The sequence below is a fragment of the Protopterus annectens genome, chromosome 4.part0, assembly GCF_019279795.1.
Source record: "Protopterus annectens isolate FY-2018-M chromosome 4.part0, PAN1.0, whole genome shotgun sequence".
NCBI classification, from domain to species: Eukaryota; Metazoa; Chordata; order Ceratodontiformes; family Protopteridae; genus Protopterus; species Protopterus annectens.
Window position 1 is genome coordinate 354,105,099 of NC_056733.1, and position 12,410 is coordinate 354,117,508.

Consider the following 12,410-nt stretch of genomic DNA (forward strand, 5'->3'; position numbering starts at 1 on the left):
ATCCCCACCTACCATATCCCAAAGCATACCTGACACCAGTCCTCTGCCTAGAATCTCTAGAGAACAGGTCACTTGTGTACTCACCAAGGCCAAAAATCAGCTTCAGTGGGACCAGATAATATCCCAAGCTGTTTACTAAACAATCTAAAACAAGAACTAGTGGACCCACTTGGTGTTCTCTTTAATCATAGCTTGAGAATTGGCTATGTGCCTGCAGAATGGAGAACAGCAACATTAATCCTCCTACACAAAGGGGGGGGGGGCATGATCTGACCCTGGGAACTACAGACACAAAAGCCTAATCAGCCTCATCTGCAAGGCCATGGAAAGAATTATCATGGAACTTATCAACAAGGACATAGGCAACCTACATACACTGGACCCAACCTATCTTGGCTTTGTTAAGGGTAGATCATGCTTATTAAACCTGGTAGACTTCTTTGAGAATGTCACCAAAGCCATGGACAAAGGTAAGACAGTATACACAGCCTATCTTGACCTTGCCAAGGCTTTTGACACAATTCCCCACTCTAGCATCATTGTGAAACTCTCCTAGATAGGGATTAACCCTTACATTACTAGATGGGTAGCCAACTGGCTCACTGACAGAACACAATCTGTCAAAACTGGTGACTCCACCTCCACCAGTAGACCCATCACCAGTGGAGTACCACAGGAGTCTGTGCTGGTCCCCTTATTGTTTGGCATCTATTTCTCAGACGTCCGGGCCAAAGTAGATGGCCTTTGGCTTACCAAGATTGCTATGATTGCAAATTGGGAGCAATCACTGAGTCCCCCAACAATGTTAACATATTACAAGAAGGGCTAACACAAACAAATGACTGGTGCCAAAGCCTTGGTCTAAAAGTGAATGCAAAAACATGTATTATTATTCCCTTTGGAAAAATGGAATTCCCTACAAATTCCAATATTGACAGTACCCACCGTGAGTACCAACCCAGTAATGGGAAACTTTGGATATCAGGTTGATAGCAATCTGAACTTTGACCACCAAGTGTCCACAGTGGTAAGGAGAGTCTTATACATAGTGCAACTCATAAGAAAGGGCATAGCATCCAGGTCAAGGGATGTTATAACTCCACTGTATTCGACTGTCATCAGACCACTAATAGAGTAATAATGCACCCTTTTGTATGTATCTCACCAGACACCTGCAGCAGCTGGAGAAACCTCAGAGGTTTCTCACTAAGAAAATACAGGGACTCCAAACCATGACATAAATGGACAGGCTGGAAGCCCTTTCACTTTACTCTGTATCTTATAGGCTGCTGAGAGGTGACTTGTGCCTGGCCTATAAGGCACTCTCCAACCCTGCTCTAATGGAAACACTGCACATCCACAAGTCAAATGGCTCAAGAGTCACTCGCACTAGAAATCTCAGCCAAGCTTGTGACATTAACAGATCATGCTGGAGAGACAGATATGTCTCCCAGAGACTGCCACTTCACTGGAACAGACTCCCTATTCACATAAAATGGAGCTCCTCACCAACCCTATTCAAATGCAAACTAGATAACAGGATGGGAGACCGCAAATTCATCCCTGGGGTGGCACCCTTGTCCCTTATGGACAGGAATAGCTGATGTTGATCACAAACCCACTCTGTTCATAAATTCATTCTTAACTACCCAAAAAAGAATAAATGGGGATACATGGGATTAACATGGCTAGGCTTGTAAAAGCTCTAGGGCCACTAGCCTATTAACCTTCTATGAATCTATGAACCTATTATGAGGTAGGATAGCAAAGGCCTTCTAAAAATATACAGGACTAAAAATTGATGGAGAAAAACATATGCTGCAGAAGTACATCTATTTTTTGGAAAGACAGTTCCTGGTGCATCAACCTTTGAGAGCCTGAAAAGTAGCAGCCTACAGATCATCTCTGTCAGTCACAATAATTTGATTTAAATGGTATGACCATTTATGTTTTTGATGAAGAATGCAAAAATTACAGTTGAGCTGTAGCTCAAATGCCTTCACATCAATGCTGCATATACAGCATATGTCCTTTGATTACTTTTTAGATATAGCTATTAAGATAAGGTTCCTTGTTAGCTTTGTCAATACAGTTGTTAAGGTATATATATACCTGCTTTCATTTATTTCAAATTTCTCACAAACACCTGAAAACATCCTGAGATGAAAAGATTAATTTTTCTAGTTCTTTAAATTCTGTTATACTCACCAAGTGCATCAAGATATAAAAGCGTGCTGTAATGTTCCCATTCATAGCTCATAGGTTAGCACTAGACTTACTGCTCTTATGGGCCATTTTAAGCCTAGCCATTTACCTTATGTGAGAATCAAACTCTGCATCTTGTGTCTATAAGGTAAATACCTTAAGCATTATGCCAACCTCCCACCCATTATGAATGTAAATTTGAATTAAGCAAAAGAAGCAACAAGGTATAAAATCCCATAGCTATATTCCATGGGCTTCTTACTCTGTCTAAATATAGCACATGCCTTCTACATACTCTAAACTGAATAAAAAAATAATACAGATATAGGTTATTAAGCCTGAAACAGCTTTGCTGCCACAATGGTAGGATAGAACAAAAACTGTAGAAAGCATCAAGCAAGACTTGCATTATGACAGTGGTAGGTTGTTAGAGACAACAGCTGTACCTATCATAAAAGTCTGTATCCAATCTGGGTAGACAGGAAGGAGGCCATTGCCAAAAGAAACATAACCTCATACAAAGTCACAGTCAAATCTTCAAATGGTCAAATAGGAGTACTAATTGCCTGGCCAGTTTACAACAGTTAGGACCTTAGGTGGGAAAAAAGTTTGGATACTTTAGGCAGAATCTTTCTGGACTGGGGTGGCAGTAAGTAGATGTCTGTGTGTGATGACATTCCTGCTGATGTCCTAATAGATAATGACTTTGACAATACAGTACATTGTGTGAATGCTGCTACATGCAACTGAGCATTGAGGCAAACCTATGAGGAAATCAATGGAAGGGGGAGCTAGACAGAGCCCACACCTCCATCTGGGACTGGTAGTGTGAATGTGGCTACTTCAGAGGGGGAGCTGGTTAGTAGTAGTGACCAAGGATCTCTGCTACAGCAGGGGAAGCGTACTGAGCTTCCCTTGGAAGTGACGCTTCTAGGGGAGAGGTAAGTAAAAGTAATCAGCCAGAACTTCAGGTGCACTGGCAGACAGTACCAGATTTCCTTTGGAGGGGGTGCTGGCGAGAAGGAGTACAGAGGAGGTGAGGCATGCACAGCTCTCAGATCCTACTCTACAGGACTTGAGGTAGCAGCCAAAGAAGATCCTGATACTCAAGGAAAGAGGGAGTTTATATACTGGGACAATGGCCTATTGTACACGAAATTGTCCCCTGAAGGACCTGGACAGGGAGAAATTATAAAGCAATTAGCAGTACCCAAGCCCTTCTGACTGGCAGTTCTTTATTAATAGTTCATATGGGTATACAGCATACTAAAAGATGGTTTATGCAGAATTTTTATTGGCATGTGACTGCAAAAGCTGTAACCAGCTACTGCAGTACCTGTGAGCAGTGACAGAAGGTTGACAAGGCAGGAGACAAAGCCACAGCTGCTTTGATGCCTTTGCCTATTATTGAAGAACAGTTTCATAGGTTTATAGGTGTGTACTAGGCTAATGGCCCTGGAGCCTTTACAAGCCTAGCCCATAGGATTACCCTGGCATTGTGCCACCCAACCTTAGTTCCCAGTGCCTCTATCAAGTAAAGCCACTGGAGTGATCCCTGTGTGAATTTTCTATTTCCCATCCACTCATCAAGATTTCTCTTGAAGAGGGCCATTGAAGTGCTCTGCTTGACATGTATGGAAAGGGTCTATATTATAACAGCAAATCCATAAAATAGCGAACGCTGCATAATCAACCCTAAAATATCAAAATGGCAAAATGCCGAACAAACAGAACAGTGATTTTTTTTTTCCCCAGGGAAAAAAAATCGCTGTTCCATAAAAAAAAAAAAAAAAAACGAACCACACACCCCCTACCTACTTAAATATACCAACTCTGAGATTGCACCACAGTGGAGGAAATGGCAAAGTCCCGAAAACGGCCCAGTGCTTTTTTTCCCTGGGAAAAAAATTGTTGCTCTGTGTGTTTGGGATTTCACCATTTCGATTAAAAAGGTCTGATTAAACAGCGTTCGTTATTTTAAGCATTCGCTGATTTAATAGGGAACCTATGAGAAGTCTATTCCATAGCATGGACAGTCTCTGGGTTATGAACCTGTCCCTCCAGCATGTTCTGTTGATTGTGGTAATAAGATTGAGGTCTCTGGAGCATGTGGTGCTGAAGGACTGGGATTTCTTTAGATGTAGCATTTCTAACAGAGCTGGGTCAGACATGGCTTTGTAAGTGAAGCAGAGATTGCGTCTAAGTAGGCAATATGAGACAGAGAATAGTTGGAGTTTTTTAGTCTGTCCATATAGAACAAATGTTTAAGACCTAGGATCCCATTTGTGATGTACTTTTGCGACCTCTCCAGTTGTTAAAGGTGTTTAGTGAGGTACATGCCAAATGGGGCATTGTACTCAATGATTGGCCTAATGAGGGAAGAGTAGAGGGAGACAATGACCTCTTTCTTCCTGGATGCAAACCCCTTAGTAATGAGATGTGCCACATAGAAGGACTTTCTGACCACAGTGGCAATGTGGTGGTCAAAAGAGAGGTTGCTGTCAACCTGTGTTCCCAGATCTCTTATAATGCCTTCTGTGTTCAGTGGACTACCATCGATATGGTAATTCATGGGGAATGGGTTTTTCCCAAATGGGATGACGACACATTTTTTGGCATTGAGCTTAAGGCCATAGTTCTGACACCAGTTGTTGGTCTCAGTGAGGCCTTTCTGTAGGGTGTCAACATCACTCGGGGAGTTAATAATAACTCCCAACTTCCAATCGTCTGCAAACTTTGTCAGCCAGAGTCCCTTCATGTTGGCCTGGACTTCAGAGAAGTAGATACCAAACAGGAGATGACCCAGGACCGAACCCTGTGGGACTCCACTTGTGAATGGTCGGCAGTCTGACTTGGAGTCAGCTAATTTCACACTGTGGGTTCTACCTGTGAGCCAGGTTGCAACCCACCTAGTGATATAGGGGTTGATGCCTAGTTTAGTGAGCTTTTCTATGATTCCTGAATGGGGAATGGTATCAAAGGCCTTGGCCAGATCAAGGTAGGCTGCATGAATCACCTTGCCTACATCCACAGCTCTGGTGACTGACTCAAAGAAGTTGACCAAGTTGAGCAGGCATGATCTACCCTTCACAAAACCAAATTGTGTGGGATCCAGAGTTTGAAGATTCCCTATATCCTTGCTTATTAGGTCTATGATGATATGTTCTATAGCTTTGCATATCAGACTCGTCAGGCTAATGGGGCAATATTTCCAAGGGTCTGTAGTCACTCCTCCTTTGTGGAGAGGGATGACTGTATCAGTGCTCCATTTGGTAGGGACAAAGCCTGAGGTGAGGCTGTGATTGAACAGGGCACACAGGTGAGGTGCCAGTTCACTCTGTAGTTCATGTAGAACACAGCCAGGGATATTGTCAGGTCCCACAGAAGCTGTATTCTTCGCCTTGGACAGTGCTGTTTTAACCTGTGCAGCAGTAATACTGGGTGCCTGGCAATCTACTGCTATTGTGACTGGTCCCTTGGGGGGGGGGGTAAAGTTGGCACTGAATCTGTTGGCAAGTATATTGGCAATATCTGTTGGCTTGGTATAGGAGGTACCATTGTGCAGTAGCTTAGAGCAAATCTGGGTATTGCCATGGAGATTTTTTACATAACTATAGAAGGCCTTGTGGTTATCTATACTATCTGCTGCAATTATGTTTTCATAGCTAGCTTTAGAGGATTTGATGAGAGATCTCAGCTTTTTGTTGAGACTGATAAGGGAGTTTTTCCAGTCTTAGGACTTGACCTTATTCCACATCAGTTTCCTCCTTCTGTTGTAGAGTTTGTTTATGGCAGGGGACCACCAAATTGGCTTCCTTTTTTTGGAGGAGAGCATCTTGGTTCTATTGGGTATGGCGAGATTCATGCATTTGTGTACGTGTTTGTACAGTGCATTGGTGTATGATTCGATGTGGTGGTCATGCAACTGATCTCCATTTGCATGGGTGCCGTGAAGTTAGCCACCTCTGATTTTAGAAGCCCAAAGTTAGCTTTGGAGAAGTTTTTCATGGTGGTTAGCTTTGCAGGGGGGGTGGGGTGGGGGATGTGGATTTCCAAGATGATTTGTTTGTGGTCGGGTCTAACCAGGGAGGAGTTGACTATTGGTGTAGAGCAACCATTGTCCATGTTAGTAATGACCAGGTCAAGGACGTTGCTCCCTCTAGTGGGGGTAAGAACGAGCTGGTCCAGGGTATTGGAATTAATGAATTCCAGGAAATGTTGGGTAAGTGTATTGGTACATGAGTAGTTTTCCCAGTTAATGGAGGGGTAGTTGAAGTCGCCCAGTATGAGAATGTTAGGTTGGACCCTAGTATTCTCCAGGGTGCTTAGGAACATGGAGTGTGAGTCTTGGGACATGGTTGGGGATCTATAGCAGTCTATGATCTGAATTGCTGTCTTACAAGAAGATGTAAGATATATTGCAAGAAAAATCTTGGTGATTGGATGGGAAATAGGAAATTCACCCCGGGGATCACCTCTGTGGCTCTGCTCGACAGGGGCACAGGAACATAATTTTCTTGGGTGGCGAAAGACAGGGTACCTTTTTGGCTAGGTTTATATAAGCCCTAGGGCCGATAGCCTAGTACCTACCTATGAACCTATGAACCTTACCCAATGTTAGCTGCACCTGAAGTATCTCAGATGCGTTATGTTGGGCTACCAGTCTGGAGGTGTGCGCATGCTTTATGAATATGGAAACACCACTGCCTTTGGAGCTTCGGTCCAAGTTCTGGGGCCAAAAGGTGTGGAATGCGATATAGCCTGGTAATGCAGGGTTGCTTTCTGCTGCCATGAACAAGGTCTCTGTTATGGCACAAATGTCAATGATCTCCATTTTAAGGAGTGCTTCGAGCGAGTGCATTTTGAAATTTAGACTTCTAGCATTGAGCAGCATGACCCTCAGATTGCATTTGTTTGTAGTGTTAAGGTGGTAATTTGGTCTTTGGAACACCACCTAAAAAAGGCACTATAGTGGTGGCAAGAGCCTTGGCTATTATCCGGAAGCCCAGGAGTGACAGATGCAGGTCATCTCTGGCAAAGCATCAAGGTCTGTCAATCATGTCATCCCAGGCAAACAGACACTGGATCCCCATAGAATGACACCAGAAACTTAGCCAATTTTTGAAATCAATAATTTTCTGCTTGTACTGTGGTATCATTCTGGGTGATGGTAGGATGCTGCTCAGGGCTAGGGTCATACTCGCCTGGGCTACATAATCTGAGAGCTCCTCCATGTCGCTTTTCATGTAGTCCAGGGAGGTACATCTCAGGTCATTCACACCAACATGTACAATGGCAGAGTCATATTTGTACCTGTTGTTGAGGGACCTGAGTGCGTGCGTTATGTGGCGGATACTGGTGCCTGACAGGCAGCTTACTGTTACTTTCTCCTTATTCATCCTAGTGAGGGGAACATCAGTGTGCCTCACTATCGAGTCACCTATGACTAGTGTGTTGGGCATGCTGTTTTGCCTTAGGAGCTTTGGTTGAGTGGCACACTGTTTAGGAGAGTTATGTGTCTTGTGATTAGTGTTGTGTTGTGGTGGTCGAGTGCATTTCTACCTTGGAGGTCCCTGCTGTTTGGGTAGATTTTTATTGAGAGCCTCTGTGAAGCTGGGTGTGCGGTTTGTGTTTTTATGCGAAGGCAGTGCTGGTGTGTGTTCTGGAGGGCTAAGTGTTCCATGTGGTGTGGTGCAAGTGTTGACCTTCTCCTCTTGACCAGCTATTCCAGTCTTGGCTGAAGAGTGTGTGGCTTCCAATTTGGCTATATAAGTGCATCTCTTGCAAGTCTGAGTGTTGGGAATTCAGAGGGTAGTTATGGATATTGTGGGACACCTGAGAACCCCAAGTTCCACACATACGAAATATATCCTGGCATTGGTGGATTATGCCACTAAATATCCAGAAGTAGTAGCTCTGTCTTCCACTGAAGCAGAAAAAGCAGCAAATGCTTTGCTAAACAGCCCAGAATTGATGCCTTCATACTCAGCTTGCCTGCAAATCTTCTGTAGCTTCCTACAATCTTAATAATACCACATTGCTTCATTCCTGCTATCCATTCAGTCTCATTCCTTCCATTTTCACCTGCCAGCTGTCATTTGACAGTCATTAGTAGAATCCCAATATGCCCCAGTTAACTACCATAACTATATACAACAAATGTTACAAACCTATCTGCCAAAGCTGGGGCATTCTCCACTATATAGCTACTATTTGCTTCCTTCACCTTCCATTATTGTCAGGAGTCACACAAATATGAAAGGGGATGATGTCAGATTTTCTCAACTCTCCCCCAACAAGTATCTTAATCATTTGTGTTTCTCACCTATCCCCCAATTGTGCCATCATTTTTTTAATATAATTCCATTCTCTAACCTTCAGAACTCTACACATCTCTTTCCTTTCAAAGGAAAACACTCTTGTTTTCTGTACTCTGTTTCATATTTTATGATTGTTATTTTCTCTCTTTTTCCTGTGCTACCTAAAATGAATATCTTGTTCCATTACTTGTCTATCTCAGCTTCCTCACCCCTCCTCCTCTATATATATTTCCCTTAGATAATCTTACATACTGTTTATGCACTAATTATACATTTTCCTTTTTCCCTATTTATTCTACCCTACTCATTCCCCCTTGAACAGTATAGCCCTTCCCTCATAATGAATTGTGTCATTGCTCACATGCAGATTCTATTTCTCTAGCTGTCTTACCTTTTACATTATACCCTTTATTGTACTGCTAAACAAGTTGGTTAACACTTTTTGCTATCTGCTGCTAAAACTATTTGGTTTCATTATTAGCAGCTTTCCTCCTGTGATTACATGAAAAAGCATTAAACTGTCACTCCAATTGTGTAGAGAAGATTTAACATTTGACAGTTTCAAAGACAAATAACAATATTACCTTTTGAATGAAAATGTTATGCTACACTCATATAGTTTCATAGTTTCATAGTTTAGTACTAGGCTATCTGCCCTAGGGCATTTGTAAGCCTAGCCATAATGATGTGGCTTTCGCCACCCCATGAAATGGTATGATGGTCCCCTTATATAATAGAATTAGTTTACTGTGCCCCTGTCTAGCAGTGACACAGATGTGACCCCTGGGGTAAACTTACGATCTCCCATCCACTCATCAAGATTTCTCTTGAAGAGAGTCAGTGAGGGGCTCTGCCTAACATGAACTGGGATCTTGTTCCAAAGCATGGGAAGCCTCTAGGTTATGAATCTATCCCTCCAGCATGTCCTATTCATGCTTGTGCCGAGGTTTAAGTATTTAGCTCTTGTGGTCCTGATGGATTTGGATTTTTTGAGGTGGAGCATGTCCATCAGATCCTGATTGGACATGGCCTTGTACGTCAGGCAGAGATCACCTCTGAGCAGGCGGTATGCTACTGAATAGAGCTGGAGTTTCTTTAGTCTGGCAGAATAAGACATATGTTGGAGACCCTTGAGCCTCTTGGTGAGGTACTTTTGTGGTCTCTCCAGCTGTTGCAAATGCTGGGTGAGGTACATACCAAATGGGGCATTGTACTCAATCATGGGTCTGATGAGGGAGGAGTTTAGGGGTACAATGACATCCTTGGATCTGGATGTGAATCCCTTCATGATGAGGTGTGCAAGGTAGAATGTTTTTCTAACCACTTTGGCAACGTGGGTGTCAAATGAGAGGTCGCTGTCGACTTGGGTCCCTAGGTCTCTGATTACTTTTTCCGTACTCAGTGGGTTGCTGTCTATGTGATAATTGACTTGGGCGGTACATATATAACCTTTGCAAACACTTAGTTCAGGTGTGTTTACGGTTGTGGCACTTAGATTTTATAATTAGGTCTTGTTATCTAAACAGGGATCCAATGTACTTTGCATCATTTTACCAGGGCCCTCCCACACCCATGGAGCCCATATAGCATCCGCATGCTGGCATTTTAGTAACATGCTGCCATCACCTACACTTTCCTTGTGCATAGATTACTTTCTAAACTCAGTGTTTAATGATGAAACTTGATGTTACTTATTACAGAAAAATCTCGGTCATTATACCTACAAGATGTGTTCTGACACAATTGATATTCTACACCCAGATACATGTACAAACTCAGAAATTCCCCTTTGTGACATTTAGTTACAGATTACTTACACTTGTGGCATTCTGTCTAACTATACAAGCCACCACTGATTATTTTGCCAAGGCCCCATCATCCCTCCTTTCACATAAAGTTTGTAAAATGTTCACTCTGTCCCTCAACATTTTGTACTTTTTAAATAAGAGAAATAGAGCTAGGCCAGCATGCTTCAGTGCTTTATGCACTCTTTATTCATCTGTTTGCCCATCAGCACTGTCTTTCTCTCACAATAAGCTATGTTCTGGCAATACCATCCACTCAGTTTCCATTGTTCAGCTTAATATATGCCTTTGGCCCCCCCTGAAAAGAAAACCTTTAACTAGACAGACACTTTACTGTAAATCTAAGTCCCTATAACTTGCAAATCCATTGTGCAGGAACAAATGCAATTCTTTTCATTTTCATTGTTGAGGAGTAATCTTGGGCAATGAAAACCGCTGAGTCTCCATATGACAGTCTTAACTCAGGCTTCCACACTGGAGCCAGAAGCAAATCTCACAAATATTCATATGGGTGTCTAGGACATTCTGTGAGCACATTCTAAGACAATCTCTTAGGTTCATAGGTTCATCGATTAGTACTAAGCTAACTGCCCTTGCGAGCCATTTTAAGCCTAGCCAATTATCCCTTGTGAGACTCAAACCGTGTATCTTGGGTTTGTAAGGCAAACACCTTAACCATTAGGCCACCATCTTACGCAAGTATCTGTTTCCAGGTGGCTATCTACTTGTGTATAAAGCTTCTGCAATTGCTCCCTTTTAGTCTTTCCAGAACACTGTTAATTCTCAAGTTTTTCTGTCCTGCTCCCTCTTCTTTGTCCACCCAAGTCACCCCCACAAAATGCAGTTTGACCTCCAGTGCTGCCACCTTAGCCTTCAGAATTTAAATTCCTGTATGAATTGCTGAATAATGTCAGCATGCTCATCTGCAGTCTCAAGTTACCGCAGTGAGTGTATGATCATTGTCTGCTATATAAATTTCTAAACATGTTTATTTTTTTTTTTATTTCTAAGAAAACATCTTTTATAATGACTTCTCTCACATTCTCTAATGACCCAATACTAATCTTCACTTGGTTCACCATTTCCCTTTCTTTCTCTACAACCTCCCAAAATTGCTTTTCTGAAAGTTTCCTTGGTTTTCTTTTCATCATGTACGTCTGGTGAAACCTCTGTCTTTAATATACCAGTTTTCAGTATCAAGACAGCAATTTAATCTATGTTTATCCTCTGATATTGTGCTCTTACAGGGGAAGCTGCTGATATCCAGTCTCTTGCAGTCCTCACCATACTGGATATCAGAAAGGATTATATCTTAGGGGCACTCTAGTTACAGTTCCCTATAAGATGAGAAATGCTGCGGTGGAAGAATTCCATACACACCACTCTGGTACTGTTTAAATCATAGAGAGAGTGTGCCACATCAAACGGCGCAGGCGATGCCAAGCCAAATACAATTAGATCTATGGGAATTTCCAAAAGGTTGTTGAAAAAAGAATACACACTGATTTCACAGGACCTGTGACAATAAGAGATACTGCAGCTATGCCAGAGAGAAGTAAGACAGTAGATGTAAGACTTGTGCCAGTACAACTAGCTGGAATTTTATAAATAAGTTTATGTCATAAGTATATCAACCTGATCTGTACAGATGCTTGTGCTAAAAATTTATTTGTGAGCTCTGCTTGTGTTAATTGCGTTAAAATGTGTCAGCAGTGCACCCTGTTGAAATGAAGAGAAATGTGCATGTATTATGGTAACTGAATTAAATGTATATGTTCCAATAGAGGATACTGCCACAGCAATAGTTAACCAGCTGACTTATTTTAAGAAGAATAAGGAAAATGTAAATAAGCTGTTAAATCAGTAAACAGCACCCCACAGTGCTGAGAAGGCTCGGAGCCAGAAGGTCTGGGAGCAGCCATTATCTATTAACTTTTGTAAAGTGGGAAGTGTTGTAAATGTTTCTGGCTTCAAGCATTGTCATAAAAGCTCTAAATGTATATTGTAGCAGTCTACTAAAGTCCTGTCTCAAACTTCAAAAGGAGATATTGTGGGAACCTAGCATCAGGTGACCACATGA